This window comes from Tiliqua scincoides, chromosome 6 (genome assembly GCF_035046505.1).
Source record: "Tiliqua scincoides isolate rTilSci1 chromosome 6, rTilSci1.hap2, whole genome shotgun sequence".
Lineage (NCBI taxonomy): Eukaryota > Metazoa > Chordata > Lepidosauria > Squamata > Scincidae > Tiliqua > Tiliqua scincoides.
Genome location: NC_089826.1, coordinates 47,343,682 through 47,368,083, shown reverse-complemented (window position 1 = coordinate 47,368,083; position 24,402 = coordinate 47,343,682).

Below are 24,402 nucleotides of genomic sequence, written 5' to 3'. Positions count from 1 at the left end.
CGGAGAGTAGTGGGAGATGTTCCAGCTCACTTTTCTCCTCTCTTTCACTATTTCCTCTGCTCCATTTCCTCCTCTTCAAATCCAGGCAAGGTGGTGGTGGTGGGTAGGTAGGGCATGCACCTTCATGACATCAAGCCAGGCAACAACAGGAGGCAATTGATGTGGACAGGTGGCATTTGGCATCCTGCCCCAGGTGCCTAAAGATCTCCCAGCATCCTCTGACAGTATTTCACTCACACAGCAGTTGGAGGAAGGGAAGAACCAGAAAGAATTTCTCCTACTGTTTCCTCTTCCATCCTCTATGGGTGTGAGATCAGGCTCTGCATTTCTCTTCCAAGCACTATTCCACATTCAGAAGGCTCTTTACTCAGCCTAGATACCTTTAAAAGGGGGTTGGACAAATGTCTGGAAGAAAAATCCATTACGGGTTACAAGGATTACAAGCCATGGTGTGTACCTGCAACCTCCTAATTTTAGAAATGGGCTATGTCAGATGCAAGGGAGGGCACCAGGATGCAGGTCTCTTGTTGTCTGGTGTGCTCCCTGGGGCATTTGGTGGGCCACTGTGAGATATAGGAAGCTAGAGTAGAAGGGCCTATGGCCTGATCCAGTGAGGCTGTTCTTATGTTCTTAGAGGCAGGGGATTCGCTCATTTGCAATGCAGTTTGGAGAATGTTAGACACAGTGGATGAAAATCCTCCAGTTTCATCCCTCTTCCAGAAGGCATCACAAGTGAGAGAACACTCCTCTCCCAAGCCCTCTGGTAAGCACAAAGCACTTGGGAGAGGTAGGGATTTTTCTTACTTGAGCTGAAGTGTGTGGATAAGAAAAGCAACAGCAACAATCTCTGCTGCTGTTTCATATCTTATCTAAACCTCTGTGCAAGTGAGACAAGACTCCACATGGCTCCCAGGCTTGCCCGAGGTCTTGAGACTGAAGAGAATCTTCTGCTGCTTGCAAAGCAGTTTAGAGACAAGAAGAAATAGCAGGAGGTTCTGGTGCTGTTGCTGTTAGCCACAATTCATCCTTAAGGCTTACATTTATGCAGACATCGGCAGGATGGCTTTGTCCACATTCCCTAATGTAACTAGTCTTAAGTATTTATAGCCTCCATCCTCCGTAACCCACCTCTGTTCTCTCAATTTTGACAATATCTAGATCAGTGTTTCTCAAACTGTGGGTCAGGACCCACTAGGTGGGTCGTGAGCCAATTTCAGGTGGGCCTTCATTCATGTCAATATTTTATTTTTATTATATTGGACTTGATGCTACCGTGGTATGTGACTGTTTTCAGGGAAATGTTACACATCTGTACTTTTAACAGGATACTATGTATATGCTTTTAACAATGATTGTAAATGGGACTGACTCCTGAATAAGTGTAAGTAGGATTGCAGCCTAAATTGTTAAAAATTTTCTTGCTTGATTATGTGACTTCTGGTCATGACATCACTTCCAGTGGGTTCTGACAAATTCTCATTTTAAACAGTGGGTCCCAATGCTAAATGTTTGAGAACCACTGACCTAGATAGTAAGCTACTTAGGGGTATTAGCACTCAGCTAATAGCATTATATAAATAATAATGGAAAGCCCACAAACACTAAAAAAGTATGTTCAGTGGCATAGATAAGGGGGTGTAGGGGTAGCAATTCCACTGGGCAACAAGCTTTAGGGGGACAGCAAGCTGAGCTTTACACTAGTGACCAAAATTGTGAAAGCCTTGGTATGAACAAATAATACCATCATGTTATATATCATTGGAAAGGTAATTTAATGCAGAATGCAATGAAACAAACCACATTGGAATATCTGTACTCTACCAAAAGTTATGGCCAATTAACCAGAAAATGAAAACACAACTGCCTTATGAAACAAAAAGTGGATTTCTTTAACTAAAAACTGACCTATGTGACTGATTGTTCTGAGAGCTAATATTATTATGATACAGCATGGAACCAATAAGGTGTTAGTATGAGTCAGCTCTCATTTTTATGCATCATAATACAGTTACCCCTGCTAACCAGGTACTTTTTCAAATGGTGCTACTCTTATATTTAGGCAGGGGGAGAATAACCGTTCCTTTTCACTCCAGCACAGTGTCTCTAACCTATAAGGGGTTCACTTTTTATTTATTTACTTAATTAATTAAATTTAATTTTGTTGTGGGGGGGGACGACGACAAAATCTTCTTTGACCCCAGGAAGCAGATAGATGCCTTAGCTATGCCACTGGCTGGGGGTGAACACCACCCTGCCAAAGCTGATATTTTAGAAAGAAAAAAGACATTGGAACTCCCAAAATGGAGCAGCTCCACATGTTGTAGTTTTTCCTCCTAAGAGAGGTGTACCATTCTACTAATCATTTTGGTCACTCTCTTCTGTACCTTTTTTCAGGTCCACTATATCCTATATCCAGAACTGCACACAATAGTCTGGCTGCAGCCTTACCATTGATTTGTACAATGGCATAATAATATTGGCCGTTTTATTCTCAATCCCTTTTTGAATTATCCTGAGTATGGAATTGGCCTTCATTACAGTTGCCCGCGCACTGAGTCAAAGCTTATCGAGCTGTCCATCAGCACCCCAAGGTCTCTCTCCTGATCCATCACAAAGAGCTCAGAATCCAGCAGAATATATGTGAAATGTTGATTTCTTGCCCCAGTGTGCACTGCTTTGCACTTGCTTACATTGATGAGCATCTGCCATTTTATTGCCCAGTTTCAAGAGACCCTTCTTTCACAATCCCTCCTGAACTTCACCACCTAGAAAACTTTAGTGTCATTCGCAAACTTGGCCACCTCAGGGATTATCCCTGACTCCAGGGCATTAGTCTCCAATTAGTTTCTGAGACTGGAGTTTTTAGACAGGACTGATGGCTGGCATCTTGCCAAGTTTCTACAAATGAACTGCTGATTTATTGTCATTTGAAATTGGTGTGTCTTCCCTGGTCAATATGTCTTTAAAATAAAGTATTTCATTGTCTGTTATTGCCATGTTCAAGGTTACGTGATATTTCAGGGGTCCTATTTGAAAATATTCTTCTCCTCAGGCAGCCAATTCACAGAGCTTTTTTCTCCTCCCAAGAGAAGAATTTTTCCTTGCAGTTAACCTTCTATGTAAAGCTATTTAGCTGAGAACAGCTCCAAGATTAATAGTGCTATATAACAGTTATATGAAAAAATCTTATGATAGTCTTTATTACACTCCAGCCTCCCTTTGATAACTCAACATGAAAGAAAATGGAACACACTAAAAAAAATTACAGGGAAATTTGTATTCATTAATTGTACACAAAAATTCAATGTGCTTCCATTTGCATAACGGTTATATTTTTAAGTGCTTTCTTCAATGTCTTCTACACAAATGTAAGCCTTTAGGATAAATTTATATGGGAGTTACTGCATTATGTATGTATGTATGTTTGTATGTATGTACGTATGAATGTACGTATGTATCTTGTCGAGATAAATGAGAAACCTTGACCATAACTGAAAACATGTACTGGCTAAACATGTACTGGCTAAACCAGGGCTTTTCAAACTGGGGGGTCGCGATGCCCCAGCCTGTGGGCCCTGGCCCCTGCCCCTTAAGGTACCCTACACGTACCCAAGCCCTTGCAGCCTCCCGGGGGTGCGGGGAGCCTGGCGCGACCTGCAGCAGGGCTCCCTGCAGCAGTGAAAGTGGATACGGAGCGATCGCGCTCCATTTCCAGAGGTGGGGTGCGATCGCTCCGCATCCACTTTCACTGCTGCGGGGAGCCCTGCTGCAGGTCGCGCCAGGCTCTCCACACCCCCAGGAGGCTGCAGGGGCTTGGGTATGTGTAGGGTACCTTAAGGGGCAGGGGCCAGGGCCCACAGGCTGGGGCATCGCGACCCCCCAGTTTGAAAAGCCCTGGTTTAGCCAGTACATGTTTAGCCAGTACATGTTTTCAGTTATGATCAAGGTTTCTCATTTATCTCGACAAGATACATACGTACATACATACGTACATACATACATACAAACATACATACATACATACATACATACATACATACATGATGCAGTAACTCTCATATAAATTTATCCTAAAGGCTTACATTTGTGTAGAAGACATTGAAGAAAGCACTTAAAAACATAACCGTTATGCAAATGGAAGCACATTGAATTTTTGTGTACAATGTGTACACGTATTTCATTGTCTGTTATACATAGTACGTGTACCCAAACCCCTGCAGTGCTGCTGCCTTCCCCCACCCCTGCTGCCTCCCCCCTCCTGCCCAAGCAAGAACTTAGTGGCTCTCAAACTCTCCCAGAGAGTTTGAGAACCACTGGGCTAAACTCTTAACAGGTATCCTGAAATGTATGATTCACTTTAGTTCACAGAAGTGTAGTTTTATGAGGTAGAAAAATTGACATCAGAAAATGCTCTCCTCAAGTTCAGCCACACTGTAAATTTGTTGGAGCATTAAGTTGTTTGATAGCAGAGATCATGCTTTTCAGAAGGTCCCCATTTCAATCCCTGACATCTCTCGGTAACAGGCTTTCCAGATTCCCTTCCTCCAGTCAGTCTCTTCTATTCCTCTGTCCAGTTCTTATGAGACAGCACTTGGCAGCTGAGAAAAAGAAACCTCTTCAGTTCTTCTTTGGACAGTAGAGATATGAAAAATAAACTTTAGACCCTCAGAGTTCAGCTTTAAGCATCTATATCACCTGCTGTCCTGACCGGAAGTCACTTTCCAAACTTTTGGAAGGTGGGTGGGCATCACAAGGGCTGCAGAATGAAGAAAGGCCTCTGAAACCAAGTTATTCTTCCGAATGTTACATAATTGGTTTATTTATTATTTTATACAATGTAATCCCACAGCTGCCTGTGTGACATGGAATACTTGTGTACAATCTGCTGCTTTTACCAGCACAAAAGCACACAGAGAAAGATGCAGCAAAAATAATAGGAACAGTGATAGTGGGTTTGTCAGCTGAATAGGATTTGAAGGGTGGATAGAAATCAATTCAGTAAATGGCCTCCTTTTTTCTCTTCAAAAGGCTTTGAATTACTACCTTCACCAGATATTTCTATAAATGAGTCTGTAAGTAAAGGGTACAATAGTAACATAGGAAACTGAGTCAAACCTTATCCCTCTGGCTCAATACTGTTTGCAGTGCTCAGTATGCTAACTGGCAGTGGTTTGTAGACAGTGGCTTTTCCTAGCTATACCTGTAGATGTCAGTGACTGAACCCAGAACCTTGTGAATGCCAAGCATGGATGCTGCTATTGAGCAACAGCCCCTATTATTTCCTTCTCAGTCAGGACTCTGTAATGAAGGCAGGATGTCTTTAAAATAGTTATCAGTTCAATCCTCTGGCACACAGTCAGAAGAGATAACCATATCCTGACGGGTAACATCTGGTGAACTGGAGGTTCCGTGAGTTCCTCTCACATCAGTATTGTAAAAAAAAAATAAAAAATAGAAAAATGGTGATTTAGGATTTGGCTGCTTGTGTAAACCGCCTTGAAAGCAGTGTAAAAACAGAGAAAGGCAATATATAAATACTTAAAAACAAAAAAACAAACCCCACTGCACTATAACATGCAACTGCACCAACAGAGCACATACTATGGGGGTAAGCAGAAAGCCAACAAAACTTTTTACTTACCCTTCAGTAGGCCTTCTGACTACCTATGGGTCTCCTCAGACACCTCAGCTACATAGCTGGCATAAGTCCGAGGATAGGATCTACCATGCTCTTTTTGGCATGCTAGAGCTACTTATGAAATGTGCAGTGTATCTCTCAATCTGACACAAGCTGAATTGGTGGTCAAAGTGGAACCTTCATTTTCCATCCCTCCTTTTTTGCACATGCACATTGTTGCACATGTACCCTGAATTCTCACCACCCCTTCCTTGCACACTTAGCTGTTTCTTCAAAACAGGCAGGGCTCTGAGGGCACAGTCCTAACCAGCAGTTATGGCCCTGGAGGGTCGCAAACGTGCTGTAAAGCACATTTGCACCTCCTTAGGCGGGAGCTGTGTCAGCGCATTCAGATGCGCCGATGCGTGGATGGAGGCAGAAGCCTCCACTGTGGCTCCCATGCCGCCGCTTGTGTCGGCGTGAGTGCACCGACATAAGCGGCAAAGGTAGGCATGGGGGTGTGGGGAGGGGGCGGGAGGGGGTGTTACTGGGTGGGGGGAGGGCAGGCCCAGGGGCAGGCGCGCAGGGAGCTGGGGGCGGGGCTGGGACCCGGCGGTTATGCCATATCCCAACCCCTGTCCCCAGGGTGAGCGGAGCAGCTTCAAGCCTCTCTGCTCTCCTCGGACTTGCACCACCTCTGGAGGTGGCACAGATCTGAGGAGACCCATAGGGGCACGCAGCCTGTACCCACCTCCTGGCTTGCCTGCTCCAGCACGGGTTAGGATTGCACCCGGAGTATGCTCACTCACTGATTATGCTCATGATCAGGCAGCTAACCAAAGTGTAAGTTAAAAAATACCTCCTTCAGGCTATCTGATCGCCTTCCCATTATAGCATTTAGCTTAGCCTCTATTGGCATGGCTGCATGCTATAACATGGTGGGGGATATGATGCAGGCTCAAATCTAATAGTCATTTGCTTTTAAACGAACTTCATGAATGTGCCAAAACAAGTCATTTTTATCCTAGACTGCAAAACTGGAGTGATTCTATAATGGCTTCTGTGATAATGACATCTTTTAGAGCATTTCAAAGAGCAGGGCTTGAAGCTAAATTCAGTGCTATATGATATTGGATGCGCCATTTGAAATGCTTCACGCCGCACAGTATTTCCATGGTAACCAGGTGCTTCTCCAGGGGCAACTTGCAACTAGATGTGTCATTCTAATGTGCCATTGAAAAATGTCCGGCCATAAACAATTATAATTAAAAACAACAAAGCACAAGCCAGTGCTTTGTAAAAAATTAATGATATTCAAATTAAATTTGTTTTGTAGTCACTGAGTGTCACCAACTAGAAACCGCCATGAATAACACATGAACCAGAGATGAGAGATTAGTTTTAATGAAGATCTGAGAACTGGTCGGTATTTCACCAAGTGACAGAAAATAATACTGTCTTTAAGTGAAATGGCAGACCAGAAGAAGTGGCCATTTCCTGCTCACAGCCCAATCTGTTTTTCAGTCTTTCTGTCTTTTTCAATTCCTACACTACCATTTGCCAAATGCTTCATAAGTTTCCACATGCTAAAAGTTTAGTTAAAAAGCATCATAGAAACCACAACCAACAAAGATAAATGACAACAGCTGGAACTGCAGCACTAATAAACAGAGACCATCTACAATCATACACATCGAAAACCTGGTGGAATAAAAAAGTGTTTTCAGTTTTCTTAAAAGGAGGGGGCAACACTAGCAGTGGTGTTAAAAGGGGGGCCCATAGCCTCCAAGGAACCCTGTTGATCTACCCCAGGGGTGCCCAAACTGCGGCCCTGGGGCCACATGTGGCCCTTGAGGTCTCTCAATGCAGCCCTCAGGGAACCCCCAGTCTCCAATGAGCTTCTGGCTTTCTGGAGATTTGTTGGACCACGCATTGGCCCGATGCAACTGCTCTCAGCATGAGGGCGACTGTATGACCTCTCGCGTGAGCTGTGGGATGAGGGCTCCCTCCACTGCTTGTTGTTTCACGTCTGTGATGCAGTAGCAGCAGCAAAGGAAAGGCCAGCCTTGCTTTGTGCAAGGCCTTTTATAGGCCTTGAGCGATTGCAAGACCTTCATTCATTCATACAAGTTCATCTTTAATATAGTCATTTATGTAAACTTATGTAAATTTATTCAAACTTTAAATGTAAATTAGTTATTTTCTTCCCCGGCCCCCGACACAGTGTCAGAGAGATGATGTGGCCCTCCTGCCAAAAACTTTGGACACCCCAGATCTACCCCATCATAGGCTTCTGTGAGACTTCCGGCAGACTAATTGCCCAATCTTTCCTAACTCCTCCTGTCCCGATGCAGCCACACCAATGGGTGGTTGCATCTCTTGGGGAGTTTCATGCCCTGGAGGTCTCCTCCAAGTAAGGAAACACTGCCCAGGGGTCAGCCTCTACTACCTGCCTGGCTTTACTCAGATCTATACTACCTACTTTGCTGGTGCAAGTCTGAGTGGACCTGGGAAGACACATGGAGCCCAGGAAGAAGGACAGGGTACTGGCAATGCTGTTGCCACCAATACAGTCCTTTCCCAGCCATGACTCATGCCCCTCCCCATTCTGCAGTCTCCCCTCACCATTCCATACACCTCCTACCCTCTCTGGACTTACCTGTCTGGGTCCAGTGGTGGTCCTCCTATGCTTCCACCATTTGCAGCAGCACTCCTAAAATGACAGCCAGCAGTGTGCTGTGTAAACCACCCGAAGCCTTTTTATGGGAGCTGGCCCAATCTAGGATAGAACTGGGCAGTAAAGTCAACTTCAGACAAAACCAGAACTATGTGGTGACTGAAGATTTCAAAGTTAACTCTGAGACTGGAAGCCCCACGGCATCCAGTGAGATTCTCCCAGGAGCTGTCTAGGAAGCAATCCGTATTGGTCTATGGGGAGGGAAATAGGAAGATGTGCCTGCATGGGCACTTTCTCCTTTTTTTCTCCTCAGAGCCCAAGAAAGTGCTAGTCTGGTCAGGAAGTTTCTAGGTCTAGACCAGGGGTGCCCAAACCCCGGCCCTGGGGCCACATGCGGCCCTCAAGGCCTCTCAATGCGGCCCTCAGGGAGCCCCCAGTCTCCAATGAGCCTCTGGCCCTCTGGAGATTTGCTGGAGCCTGCACTGGCCCGACGCAACTGCTCTCAGTGTAATGGCGACTGTTTGACCTCTTGCGTAAGCTGTGGGATGAGGGCTTCCTCCACTGCTTGCTGTTTTACGTCTGTGATGCAGTAGCAGCAGCAAAGGAAAGGCCAGTCTTGCTTTGTGCAGGGCCTTTTATAGGCCTTGAGCTATTGCAAGACCTTCATGCATTCATATAAGTTCATCTTTAATATATTTATTTATGTAAACTTATGTAAATTTATTTAAATTTTAAATGTAAATTAATTCTTCCCCCCCCCGGCCCCCAACACAGTGTCAGAGAGACAATGTGGCCCTCCTGCAAAAAACTTTGGACACCCCTGGTCTAGACCAATGGACCACCATCTGGGAACAAGCTGGAATGGGAAGGTGAGACACTCCTGTGCCCACTACCAATCATAGAATAATTCCAGTTGAAAGATAATGCAAAACCTCATGCTCAATGCAGGTGACCACAGCATCCCTGACAGTGGGCCATCCAGCAAAACCATTGGAGGTTTTGCTTGAAAACATCCCATGAGGGGGAGCCCACAACCACACAGAGCAAGCTAGACAGTTCTTACACTTAAAAAAAAAAGTCTTTTGTGTCTAGCCTAAATCTCCATCCCCATAGTTTTAACTGTGGGTTTCCAAACCCCTCAGCATCTTTGCTGCCCTCCTCTGGACTTGCTCCAGCTTATTAATGGCCTTCTTAAAACATGGTGCCCAAAACCAGATGCAGTGTTTGAAGTGAAATCTGACTAGTGCAGAGTGGAACTATTACTTCTTGCGATATGGGCTGTATGCCTGTGTAAATGCAGCCCAGCAGTGCATTTGTGGTTTTTTTCAGTTGCATTACACTACAGAGCTGCGTCCATGGTTGCTGTCTACTTTTATCCCCTTGCTGCCTGTGCTACAGTCCCTTCTTCAGAAATCAGACTGTCAGGAGTGTGATGAGCCACAGCACCCGATAAGCCAGTGGGAGAGGGGGAATAGGAGCAGGAACAGGGTGAGCTGGGTGGGCTGAGGTGGGGGGATGAGCCAGGTTAGGGGAAGCTCTCTTGAACCAGAACGGAGCCTTGGTTCACCCTGACACTGTCCCTGGGCATCCTGAACCTTTGTGGTAAGGAGTGCCAAAGTCTATGACCAGCACAGAAAATGACCTATCCCACATGCATGCCAATCAAGCCTCAGCAAATGATGCACACGCTCCCAGAATAACTTTTTTGGAATAATAAGGCAGGTAGAATAATAATAATAATAATAATAATAATAATAATAATAATAATAATAATAATAAAAACACAATTCTGAGCAACAAACATGGTCAGGGAAAAGGGTGTTGAAAGAGCTAACACCATGAAATCACTAATGTTTCTTGGGGGTGGGCTTCTTTTATGGCTGTCCACACTCATGATGTTGCACCTCTCTGCTATTCCCTTGCGCCATTTTTTCTTCTCTTATGCCAGTCAAGAATCAAGGCTAAGATGGTGTCATGCTATGTAGCCATTCAGAATTAGCTCAAGTCATCCCTGACTTGCCAGAAAATATTGCCTGGGCAACTGGTTTCCTTTCGCTGTGCTGAGCTGCTTACGGCACAGCTCAGGAAGTGTGGGTGTTTTTGCCCAGTTGCCTAGGCAATGTGGGGGGGAAGGCACTTCCCTGACTTCTGATGCTGTACTCTGAGGTTGTGGTGCAGTGCCGGAAGAGTGGGAGTATTGCCTGGTTGCCTAGGCAACTGGGAGACCATCTACCTTCCCCCTCTCTAGGAATTAACTTCATTCCTGTTTACAATGTTGCAGAATAAATGCTATTCCTCTTCCCAGCCCATGGACAAAATCAGCAAAGATCAAAGATTTACCAAGAGGGGATTCTAAAGATAGAATATTGAATTAACTTTGAAAAGGTTGTGGAGGGCCCGGGAAGAGATAAGGAAACTTTAATAGCATTTCCAGAACAGAATATGGGCAGGTGGTGAATTCCAGTAGTGTAGCTGGCGGGCGGCAAAACGGTAAGTACTGCAGGTGCTGCAACATGCTGTGTAAGCAGCCTCTCCCACTTGCCATCGGAGCCATTCCAGGCACCTACAGCAACATGCAAGAGATGCCGTTTGGTTCAACAAGCACCTGCGTATGCCCATCATTTCCGGAATGGCTTTGACGTGAGTGGGAGGGGCCACTTACAAGGTGCGTTGCAGCACCTGCAGTACTTACCATTTTGCTCTCCTCCCCCCCAGCAACTTCATTGGTCAATTCCACATGTTGATAGTACCAACAAATGAAATGTACATTTAGCAGCCTAGCATTATTAAGACAGTGAAGATTATTATTCAGTGAAGTTTAAGACACAGAAGGCATCTATCTTCGAACCAGATCAGACGGAAAGCTCTTCAACCCCTCCAGACTGAGAGCAAAGTCCAAAGTCCAACTGAAATGTCTGCGTGACTTCCTCTTTGCCGACGATGCAGCTGTCACTACCCACTCTGCCAAAGATCTCCAGCAGCTCATGATTCGTTTTAGCAAGACCTGCCAAGATTTTGGACTGACGATCAACCTTAAGAAAACACAGGTCATGGTTCAGGATGTGGACTCAACTTCCTGCATTACAATCTCTTGCGCATGAACTGGAGGTTGTCCATGACTTTGTGTACCTTGGCTCAACGATCTCCAACACTCTTTCTCTCGATACCGAGCTAAACAAACGCATCAGTAAAGTAGCTACCACGTTTTCCAGACTCACAAAGAGAGTCTGGTCCAACAAGAAGCTGACAGAACATACCAAGATCCAGGTGTACAGAGCTTGTGTCCTGAGTACACTTCTGTACTGCAACGAGTCATGGACTCTTCGCTCACAACAGGAGAGGAAACTGAACACTTTCCACATGCGCTGCCTCTGACGCATCCTCGGCATCACCTGGCAGGACAAAGTTCCAAACAACGCAGTCCTGGAACAAGCTGGAATCCCTAGCATGTATGCACTGCTGAAACAGAGACGCCTGCGTTGGCTCGGTCATGTCGTGAGAATGGATGATGGCCGGATCCCAAAGGATCTCCTCTATGGAAAAATCGTGCAGGGAAAGCGCCCTTCAGGTAGACCACAGCTGCGATACAAGGACATCTGCAAAAGGGATCTGAAGGCCTTAGGAGTGGACCTCAACAAGTGGGAAACCCTGGCCTCTGAGCAGCCCGCTTGGAGGCAGGCTGTGCAGCATGGCCTCTTCCAGTTTGAAGAGACACTTGGCCAACAGTCTGAGGCAAAGAGGCAAAGAAGGAAGGCCCATAGCCAGGGAGACAGACCAGGGACAGACTGCACTTGCTCCCAGTGTGGAAGGGATTGTGACTCCCGAATCGGCCGTTTCAACCACACTAGACTCTGTTCCAGAACCACCATTCAGAGCGCGATACCATAGTCTTTTGAGACTGAAGGTTGCCAACTAACTAACTAACTAACTAACTAACTAACTAACTAACTAACTAACTAACTAACTAACTAACTATTATAAAGACAAGATGGTGAAGCTGCATCAACCTCTATCCTATGACTCTCAGTTTATATTATATAGATGGTGGCAGTTTGTAATGTAAGCAGCCATTTCCATCTTTAAGAATGATGCTAGACTGTGAAGTGGTTCATGAACTTTATGGTCAGCTAGTGCAGTCTCTGCAGAGTCCATGTCCTGCATCTTTCTGCAGTGTGAGATTCACGGCAACCAGACAGCTTTGGCAAGACCTCGTTAAGCAAAGGAGAAGTAATTGCACATTAAAATCAGTCCAAAGCATCTAAATTCACATCTGTGCATATCTACTCGAGAGTTTGTTGTCACATACATCAGGATAGATTTACTATTTGTTTTCTTTTTTAAAAAAGGTTTGATTTTATTGGCTATTTGGTGCCATATCACATGGTACTGTACCAGTAGATCCCAAACAACTGTGATAAAGCAGAAATCAAATTGTAGACAATGGGCTTCTGAAAGGGGCAAGTGGACGACAGTCTGAAGCAGAGCATGGCCAGCTCAGGGATGCGCCGCTCCCAAAAATGCAGGACTAAGGGCCCAATCCTATTCCACTTTCCAGCACCGATGCAGGTGCAAGTGTTCCCTTACCTTGAGGGAGCCTCCATGACTGCCACTGCACCACAGGATGCAGTGCATGCCCTGTTGGCACAGATGCATTGGCACTGGAAAGTTGGATACGACTGGGCCCTGAGTCTGTTCAAAAGCTGGGGAAAAAGAGATCATATAGGATCACAGAGCTTTGTGAGATGTAAATTTCCCACATGGGCCTATGGGACATTGTGAGATGGCAGTGGTGGGTGAGGCCTGAGCTGTCCTGGAGTAGCTGTTAGACCACATGTAGAGGGAATATTATGATTTTCTTGAACCTTGATGTTGAGAATGTAGAAGGAACACACTATGAATCTCTTGATGCAGGAGGTGGACAATGGACTGTAGAAGTGGCAGAATGACTCTTGCTAAAGCAAATATGAGAATCAGTGGGGGGATGGGACAGGATAATTGCATGATGCTTTTTGATAATCTGTGACTGTGATACAAGCAATGGCATCTTCTAATTCCAAACATACGAAGTTGCCTTATATAGATGTAGGTGCTTGGTCACCTTGGCCAGAAATAGTCGTCTCAGAAGAAGTTTTTCCCATCACCTGCTTCCTTAGCTTCCCCACCCCACCCCGAGCAGCCAAGGATCAAATTCAGAACCTTCTGATAGTGACGCAGCTACTCTGTTACTGTGCTATGACCTCTCCCAACTGGCTCTGTCTGTTTAGCAGACACTAAGGTAGTCTGATTTTAGAATGAAAGCTGATGCTGTAGACATCAAATAAGAGCACTGGATATCATGCTGAAAGTGACATTTTAGCTGTTCAAGGTGCAATCATGACCAGACATTAAACGAGTGTCTCTGGCTCTGAGTCACACTTCAAGGCCTTTGAGAGTTGCTGTGTTGTGGTTAATGGCAAAGAGATGAAATTTTAAAACCAGTACATTTGGATTTTCTCACAATTCCCTACAAATGTTAAAACCATTTTTTGATTCCTGTCAGCCTTTTGTTGCTTGCTTACAATCCAGCCACCCGTTCTCAAAGAATTGTCCATTGATTCATACAACTTACTGGCAGAAGACGCCCATGGAAATTAAAGTTTTGACTGATCAATGCATTGTTTGGTGTCCCACCTCAACTTGGCTTATGTTTGTTGAGTTTTAGAATGTTTCTTCTTGTGAGCCGCCCTGTGTAATTTGGGCAAACATATAGCAGAATAAAAAGTATATTTGAGGAAAAAATGAACATGCTCATTTCTCAGATATGTGTTGCCACTTATTGAATTTGAGACAGGGGAGAAGAGAGACTCTGGGTTAATATCTATGGGATTTCCTGTTGTAGTTTGTGTTCCCTCCTTCCTTTATATTCTTCCTAGAATTGTATATATATAAACTGAATTAGAGGGGAAGGTATATCTCCTCTTTGTGACACCAGTATAAACAGCATATCCTATGATGTGAAGATATAGATTGATAAAGCAGCCGCAGAACACATCTTCTTTTAATGTATTCCGGAACCTTCCTTTCCTTACCACCCTGAGATGGAAGATTGAAAGGGATGGAACAGCTCATTTTCATGCAGAGACGATGCTCCATCCTCAGCCAGATGGTGGCGGCGGCTTTCTGCTTGCCAATATCCCCAATTCCCTGAAAGTGAAGTGTGCTGTGTCCAGGGATTCTAGGACAGCTACTTTCCTTACTCTTTTCCATCTGAATAGATTTTTTCTCCCTCTTCAAGCTCTTAATTCTTCTTCCAAGCCACAAGATGGTGCTTAAGAAGTCCAACTGGCACCTCAGCTCTGTGCCCATCTGCCCTGAGAATGTCCACTTTTAGTGTAGAAACCCATTTGGCTTCCATTGCAAATTCTCAGATGTTTCTCTTTGGAAGGAACCAAGAAATTCACTTTGCATTTTAGTTTTTCAACATTTGTTTTTTTTACATTTTGTGTGTACATTCACTTGTTTGTGCTTTGCCTGACCACTCTCCATAGCTTTTAAGCATCAATACGATACAATTTTTAGCTGTTAAACATCAATACCAGAGGTGAGTCAGGCAGGGAAAAATCTGGCTAAAATAGCAGTGACGTATAGAAAGAGTCCCATCTCCCTTTGTACTCCCTCTTCCCCAGCACCATTTTATAGATGACTGGGGGCAAACACATGTTTAATAAACACACATTCACCCCAAATGTCTAGTTTGGCCTCAAGAAATGCTCCAGCAATGAATGATAACAGACAAACATGAAAATGAATGTATTGTTTATATTTCTCCAGCTGCATTCTTGCTGTTATTCATTGTAATTTTTTTTTAACACACAGGACTGTCTCTAAAGAAAACCCATCAAAACCAACTACTGTTGAAATCAGTGTGCCAAATAGTAGTGACTGACTTATGTCCCATTAATGTCAACTTACTCATGACCAAATTCCTTGGACACACACCATGGTTTAATTCATTTAACCCCAGGAGTTTCCAAACTTTTGTCTGCCAAGGCTAAATCACTCAGTCTTGCTCTAAAGGGGAACAAAACTGGTCAATGATAGAAAATCATATACATTTTGTACATAATGCTAGCAGTGGCATCCTTTACATGTTCACCCAGAAGGAAATCCCACTTTATTCAATGGGACTTACTCCTAGGTGTGTGTGTGTGTGTGTGTATAGGATTGCAGCCTAAGAATGTTCACAACAGAAGAAAAGTCTTTGCAAGTATGTTTGTTATTACTAGTATGGAGAAATGCATGTAATTATAATGCCACTTGGCTCAGAGGGCCAGCTAAAATGTATTGGTGGCCTATAGGCTATAATTTGGGGACCCATGCTTTTAAAGAATAAAATATACAGTATAGCTATTTTTTTTAAATGTGATACTTTCTGTATACTTCTTGTGCCTACTTATAACCATCCCCATCATCCCTCAACCAGTTCAATTATTGTACAAACATCATGGTCTGATAATCATAATTCTTGCTGTTGTGCAGACAGGTACCTATCTTGTCCTGTTTTAGTTCTTACTTCCATTTGTTTTGGGGTCTATGAACATAAGAACATAAGAACATAAGAACAGCCCCACTGGATCAGGCCATAGGCCCATCTAGTCCAGCTTCCTGTATCTCACAGCGGCCCACCAAATGCCCCAGGGAGCACACCAGATAACAAGAGACCTCATCCTGGTGCTCTCCCCTATGGAAGCAAAGCTTTCTGCATATCATCAAGGACATTTGCTGAATGAATCGAAACAAATGTAGGACTGAAGAGCAAAGAATGCCTCTAGAGACAGTGCCATTCTGGATCCATTGCTGTGGCAAGGCAGGCAGCTATTCTAAAGGGAATTGAGTGGCATGGCTAATTAAAGGTTGCACAGTAATAAATGGGAGCACATAATGGACCTAATATCCTGGAAATGTGTGCTATTCAAGGCTTGCTGCTATAAATGGGACTCAAACAAGAGCCCAATGTTTCTTATCTTGTTCCCAGTAATAAGAATGGGGCTTATGCTGGAGCATTCCACTTGCTTATGCCCAATATGATATGTATTATTCACAGCCCCAGAGAACGTTACAGAGTTTGCTACAGAGTCTGCCAAACAATGCCAGTTTTGTCTGGGTCAGTCCAGTACATGATGAAGTGTATACTACATGCCACCCCTTTACTCAGTGATATTCCAGAAGCTGCCAATGGATTCAAGAAGGAAAAGGGGGAAAGTATGAAGGAGAGCAGAGTGGTGGGCTAGAGCATCTGTGACACTCAAACTCACCATTCTCCTCTCATCCACATTTCCTGCTCCATTCCCCTTTTCCTTTTTGATTCCATGGAGGGGGAAGAAGAGTGGCAAAGTAGGTGGGCAGTTAGAGGCAGGTGCCCACCACCAACCACCTTAGTCATCCTCGTGGATGGGCCACCGTGTACTCTCTGTATATGGAGTTGTGCTACACATGCTCTTTCATTACAGTATACCATGCAATGATCTGGACTGTGTGACTCATTTATTGGCAAGTACTTAACATGTATCTGGTTCTGCCCTGAGGCAGGAAATGGTGCTAGAAATGGAGATGGATCTAAATGGCTCTTATTCCCTCTTGGAGATGAAGATTGATCTAAATAGTAATTGCCTCTTACAACTCTGTCTCTATATATTGGCCCATGTTGTGAGAGTCTGAAGCTTAAATCCAAATGCAAGTGCAGTCTCTGCCAATGGAAAAAGAGCACATTTTGCAGATGGCATTGGCATATGAGTTAGACTTCCTTGCACAACCAGCCACCCCCATATATAACATGCTAGGTTTATACTTCATGGCTGTATATCCACTACATACTATATTTGAACAGCCTCTTAACCTTGACCAAGATAACAATGGGAAGAGATCTGCATTTTGTCTATATGCAGGCATATGGCGAGAAGCTATCTGTGCATGATCCATCAGTATGATGACAGTGTTAGAAACAGCTGGGAATAAGTCAACCTTTAGCAAATGGTGGGTGCCTTTTAAAGCTACAATTTATGCCAATCTAAGTTAATGGGCACTCTGATAGAGCAAGTCAGTGGAATGCAATAGGTTTGACTATAATAATGGAAGGAAATTGACAGGTGTATGTAAATGCAACCTTGAAATGAAGACACAGATTACATCTGACCCTCCATCTGCACAGGTACAGGCATAATTCCCTCCCTTCATCCTTCTTCCTGCCTCCCCCTGCTTCTCCGCTAGGCCGTGAGCCAAAACACACAGCCTTTTGGATTTTTCTAGCTGCATTTCTTACCATTCATTACATATGAGTCATAGACATTGTGCTTTACATTTCTACATTTGCTCTTGCCACCTACTCATCCGTGAGTCAAACAATCATTTCTGGCTGCAAGTGATGGAAGCAGAAGGATAGCTGGGCAGTTTCATAACAATATATGCGCTGATTCAACACCAGATGGAAATCCACATCTATTTCCACCATATATTACCATTTTCCTTCTTTTTGTCTTTTAAAATAAATTATGGTGGAATCAAGCAGACACTTCAGGATGAGACAACAGCACAGCATTTTAATTTTAAACTAGAATCTTATGCACACTTGCTTGGGAGTAAATCAATTGAACTTAAATGGGATTTTAGGGATTAAACATGCATGGAATCAACCTGTAAATCCTCTCAATGTCTTTCCTATTTTTTTTAAATAAAAAGATTTATATTCTGCTTTTTCTCTCCCAGCAGGGAGATGTTCATGATGGCGAACAACACAGTAAAAGCAATACACTGTAAAATGAAAATAAACTTCAAATAGCAACAAAATCATGAGAAACAGTACCAACCAAAAGTTCCCACAGAAGCAGTAGCCAATTAATATACCAAGGGCGCAATCCTAACCAACTTTCCAGCACTGACATAGCTGTGCCAGTGTGGCATGCACTGCATCCCGCAGTGGGGAGGCAGTCAAGGGGGCCTTCTCAAGATAAGAGCATGTTTGTTACTTTACCTTGGGGCTGCATTGTGGTTAGGTCAGTGTTGGAAAGTTGGTTAGGATTGCGCCCTAACAAAAACAGTAAAGCCACTAGCTGAAATTAGGCCCTCAGTGCTGAACAAAACTGAAAAGTCTTCAGCCATTGTCTAAACAGTGAAGCAAGGTGTTCCATAGACTGGGAACGACTCTGGAGAAGGCCCTCTCATTCATCATCACTAGGCAGACTTCTGTCAGTGGTGGGACACGCAAGCATGGTGACCAGATACAATGGAAGACAGAGTGCCTGTACCTTTAACCAAACTTCTTAGGAGGTAAATCTTGACAAGGGAGGGGGGAATGCAACTGGAAAGAAGTGGGTCACTTGTTATTTTTTCATTGTCCGCACATTGTTGTAAAAGGCCTATAGCATTGGGGAGCCTGTGGAGACTTTTGTGTGGCTCCCTGCACCCCTGGGAGGCTGCTGCAGAGTCTTGTGAGTAAAAGAAGCCCTGGGGGCTGTGCTGTTGCTGCTTTCCTCTTTCCCTGCCCCAGTTTGAGAACCTCTGCCTTTAACTATTGCATAAAAAGAGGGAATTCTGTCAGGTGCAGCTTTTTAAACCCTTCCATGTTGAACTGCACCTGCCAAAATTCCCTCTTCTATACAATGGTTAAAGGTAGAGGCACTCTGTTCTCCATTGTATCTGGTCACCCTGCACAAGAGTAAGCCAGGTGTGTTGACCTCCAGGGATGCTTCCTACAAGGAAGATATCTTTCAAGAACCCTGCCTCCAAGCCATTTAAGGTTTTGCAACTTAGAACCGCCATCTTGAATTTCATCTGGAAATGTATCTACCAAGAGTGAATCAGTAGTGTGATATGTTCAGCATGCCTTATGCTGTGGTGCTGGTGTTAAATCCGAGGACAGGAAAGGGGCAGGATGGCCTGGGAAAGAGGAGATAGGATCCTCGAACAAATTACTGCTTCCAGGATTCACTCTCTCCCTCCCCTCTCTGAAATTCCCCCTGCCCTCCACCTTCCCACCCATGACATGCCCCTACTACTTTCTTACCAAAAGGAAGTGACTGCAGTGGCCTGGCCTGGCAGTGGTGCAATTTCTGTACTGTTGCTGGGCCTTCTATCAGCAGATCAGGAGATCCTCTGTTGTAAAAGGCCTATAAGATTGGGCTGTTAATGTATACATATGTCATAAAGATTAGAGCCAATCACAGTCTAGTGCAGCAGTTCCCAAACTTAGTCACAGCACCCTGCAGTCAAGGTGACCTGCGGTCATGGTGATCTGCTGCAGCTGTGCCATTGCCTGGCTCTCCTAGGGCCACCATCTTGAATCACACAAAATCTCATGCAGTTCAAGATAGCAAAGCCCAGGAGAGCTAGTAAGAACAGGCAGCTGGGGACATCCTGTAACATTCCTGTGAGTCTGCGGTGGCACCCTTGGGTGCTGTGGCACACAGTTTGGAAACACTAGTATAGTGTCTCGTTTAGGCAACAACATCACCTTCTGATCAACTAATGAGGCAGCATTCCTTCATACCTGAGGTAACAAAAACATGAACAAAGTAGACATCACTATATTCTGAAGTGTGCTTTTTAAGCAGAATATTGACTACGAAAAGTATTAACCAAATCAGTCACAGGAAGCACCCTAGAGAGAGCGTAACTTCAAAAAGCTATTTTTACAATTCTCTTTGAACTGTATATCTATATTTACCAAGAAATAATTGTGAAATAACAAAATAGGCTGTGATTATCATTTTAGCTGCATCAAAACGAATATGGCAGCAGATGTGTAATTCTGCTTCTAAATAAAATACTTTCAGCTTTTGATGCAATGTAAGCTATTTCTGATTCTGATTTGCAGCAGCTTTGGCTAATGGTTCAGGTGTCCTTGTCTCTCCCCCCCCCCCTTCCCCAGATTGGAGAATGAATGAATGTTCACCCTGGGAAGGCTGAACTAAACAAATAAAAAGCCTGGCAGAAGAGGTCACTCGTCCCTAGTGGCTCTATGGTGCAAATAACCCTGTCAGAAGTAAAACCACTTGGTGATGCAGTGTCAATGGCACCCCAATGCATACCCTTGGGTCAAAATGCAACCCCTTTGACAAGAGAGCATAGGGGAGTGAATGAAAGAGAATGTCAGGCATAGGAACAGCATGGGTAGTGATGCTGATGCCTCCAGTACCAGTAGCCACAGCAGCAAGGTAACAGTTAGTGACCACATAAGGAAAAGAATCTGTTGCTGAGTCTAAGGTCAGCCACTAGAGAAAGAATTGGACTGAGTTTACAGAGAACAACCATAGAGACCATATTGATAATATGCCTTTCCACCATTTAGGTCTTCAGAGGTGCTTCTAACATGTTTGACTAAAACAGGGGTGTCCACCCTGTTTCAGACAGACAGACAGCGGCTGAGCTGATGCAGGTCTGTGTTGCCCCCCAACAAATGTCCCTTTACCCTGAAGAGACCTCCAGCAGCTGAAAATCCCCCATGGGATGCAGGAGAAACTGCCCCAGAGCCGCTGCATTGCTGCATGAGGATTTAGTTAGAACTGGACTGCTGGAGCAGTAAAATTTGAGCGACTACAGTATGTCATCATACAGTTTTATCTCTCAGATATAACAGTTACGAGGATTTCGCATAAATGGTAAAACCGAAGCTGCACTTGATCACCTCCATCTTATTGTTTGAGACAAAGAGAGATATATTTACAATGCCAATATTTTCTCTTGCATGATAACTTCTTTTATATGTGTTGATTGATTGGCCCATATTTCAGACTGGCCCATATTTTTCGCATCAACTTACGCTAGCTGAAAATATACATAACTCCAACACGTTCTTCCAAAGATGTGTTGCCGAGTATTGGCAATTTTCAACACACAGCAGGAGCAGCCATTTTGCTGCTATTTTTTAAATCACCTTTCTACGTTGGTAATTTAGTGCTTCCCATTAGGTACTCAGATATGGTGATTTTTCATTCAGGGTTCTTCATATATTGTTCTGTGTAAAAGTAAACAATGATCATAGTCTGGGCCAACTTGCCTGCCAACAAAATGCTTTCCAAAGCCAATGGAAAATGTGGCCAGCATTGAAGAAGAGGCCCCACCATGAGCCCATTCAAGCACTCAACAACCTTCAAACCTCTTCAACATACTTATTTAAGCAACAGTTAGGCCACTGAGGGCGCAATCCTAACCCCTTATGTCAGTGCTTTCCAGCACTGACATAAGGGCAGTGCAGCTCTGAGGTAAGGGAACATTCCCTTACTTTGAGGAGGCCTCCGTGAGTGACATTCAACTGTAGGATGCAGCACATGTCCCACTGGCACTGAAAAGCACTGACATAAGGGGTTAGAATTGCGCCCTAAAGCAATAGAGAGTTAGGCTGTATAAAGCAATAATCCTAGGAAAACACACCAGTTGTCTGCTACAAAAACTTTTGCAGCTGCCTTCATAGCAGCCAGCACCTACCCTATACCAAGCTAATTTTATCTCCTTCACCTAGCTACTTGGAGAGAAGGTACTGAGTTCCTCATAGTCAGAGGTTCCGTGAAGATTACTGGGACTACAGTAAATATTCCATTAATCTGATTTTAATGGGTTCAGCATATAAACAGTACTGATAACCAAACATATTCTCGTACTGATGTCCTGCAAACACAAGCTTGTTTCTCTTGGTAAGTGTGATTTGGTGAACCTCAACTAATTAGTCACATTACATTTTTCAGATTCTGCTGTTCAGAGCCACACTGTTAGCTTACTTTGTTTAGAAAGGGCCAGGAGTATTAAAATATCATATGATCAGAAAGATAGCTTTATTTTAAATTAAGGAATATTTTGAAAGCCTAAAGTGTACCCCTGGGTATGCATGCCCACATAATTAGTCTGTGTAACTCCTTACCAAAGGAAGTAGTGACAGCTTCTTGCCTAGATGCCTTTAAGAGGGGATTGGACAAATTTCTGGAGGAAAAGTCCATCACGGGCTACAAGTTATGATAGGTATGTGCAAGCTCTAGAGGTAGGCTACCCAGAGTGCCAGATGTAGTGGAGGGCACCAGGATGCAGGTTGTGTCTTGTTGCCTTGTGTGCTCCCTGAAGCATTTGGTGGGCCACTGTGAGAAATAGGAAGCTGGACTAGATAGGCCTTTGGTCAGATCCAGCCAGGCTCTTCTTATGTTCTTATGCACCCAAACACCTGTACCCAGGACTGGCTGATCCATAAGGCCAACTGAAGTGGTCATCTCAGGCAGCAGATTGGTGGAGGGTGCCCACTCCTCTGCCCAGTTGCCTCAATTCCTCCTCTCTCTCACTGGCAAAGCATCTCTGATGCTGTAGCCTACCACTGTCCTCTCTGTCATATCCTCCACACACTTTCCTCTCTGTCATCTCCTCTTCCACTCTGACCCCCTCTTCCTTTTCCAATCCAGGGGATGGAAGGAATAGAAGCTGGCAATATCACCAGACAATGGGCGGGGGGAAATTTTGCACACCACCTCAGATGCTGAGGTATTGTGGGCTGACCCTGCCTATACCCAGATGCATGCCTTAAAGCAGGGTGTCAGACATAAGGCCTGCAGGGCTGGCCCATGGAAGCTCGTTATTTGGCCCATGTGATAACTACGGTCTCCCAGTACTGCTTTTTCAGCAGCACTGCTTCTGCTGAGGCTCTGGGAGGGACAAATGGAAGGAGGCCTCAGAGGTCAAGGAATGCTATGAGAGACAGGGCAGACCAAAAGGGGTGAGAGAGGGAGATGCTGCTGAGGTACTGGGAGAACCCAGTTATCATGCGGGCAGCTACTGACCAATGTGTGACATGCTTGGCTAAGGAAACAGTGTATTCATGCTCCCAATCAGTGCTATGCTCATTGTAAATGCTGTGTGCCGCTGGGAAACATCATCCTTGCATATTGGAGCCTAAGAGAAAGCAGCATGGCTTAAGGACACCTTGTGAGCTTATGGAAGAGATCAGATTCAAGCTGGGGAAGTCTTTATTTGCAGTTCAGTCTCTTTGCCACTATGCCACACCAGCTTTCATTCATTTGTTTTAGACACACTTCTAGAAGCGTAGCCATTTTGTAGCAAAAGCAACAGAGGTTCAAATCCTAACCAACTTTCCAGTTCTGACATAGCTGTACCAATGGGGCATGTGCTGCATCCTGCTGTTGGGGAGGCAGTCACAGAGGCCTCCTCAAGGTAAGGGAATTCTTGTTCCCTTACCTCAGAGTTGCATTGCCCTTAGGTCAGTGCTAGAAAGTTGGTTAGGATTGCACCCAAAGCTGTGTAGCATCTTAAGGACTAGAGCAGTGGTTCCCAAACGTTTTAGCGCTGGGACCCATTTTTTAAAATGACACTCTATTGAGATCCACCTAGCTTTAAGTGACTTTAGAAAGGGGGTGGGGTCACTTTCAAGCCTCTGTTTTAATCCTTTTTACTATGGTGGGGGTGGTGCCTTCCTGAGTGTTTGTTGAGCTCCAGGTTGGTCAGATCAGGACAATTCTGTCGTTCTTGCATTTTCTTTTGTTTGATTTTTAATAGGAGCAGAGGGACATTCACCTACTCATGAGTAAACGTGCACACATGACTCTTCTTGCTTTCCTTACAGCTCAATACATTTTCTTTGTCAGCTTGAAGGGGGGAACTTCCTATTATTCTTTGAGTGTTTTGGGGGCCAGCAATCATCAGTTCAGGACTGTTCTGGTGCCGTGTCATTCTTTTTGGCCTGCCCTTTGAAGTGGACTGAGGCACAGTTGCCTACTCATGAGTAAACATGCACGTGCAGTTTCTATAGGACCCAATACATTTTACTGTTCAGATATCAGCTTGTCAGTCAGGGCCAACCAGCATTCAGGTCCCCATCCACTGGTGGGTCCTGACCCACTGTTTAGGAAACACTGGACTAGAACATTTGTTTCCGCTTAACCTTTCAGAGACTATGAGATGCGAGTTCACTTCCTCAGACGCAAGTCATGAGGAATGAAGAAGTGGTGGTGATTGTGCATCTGAGGGATTCCACCCCACAAAAGCTTATGCTGAAATACATTTGCTTTTAGTCACACCTAGGGAAGTTCCAAGCTTGCTCGGGGAGGCCTTGTGTGGTGCATTTTGAAGACTCATGCTGGAG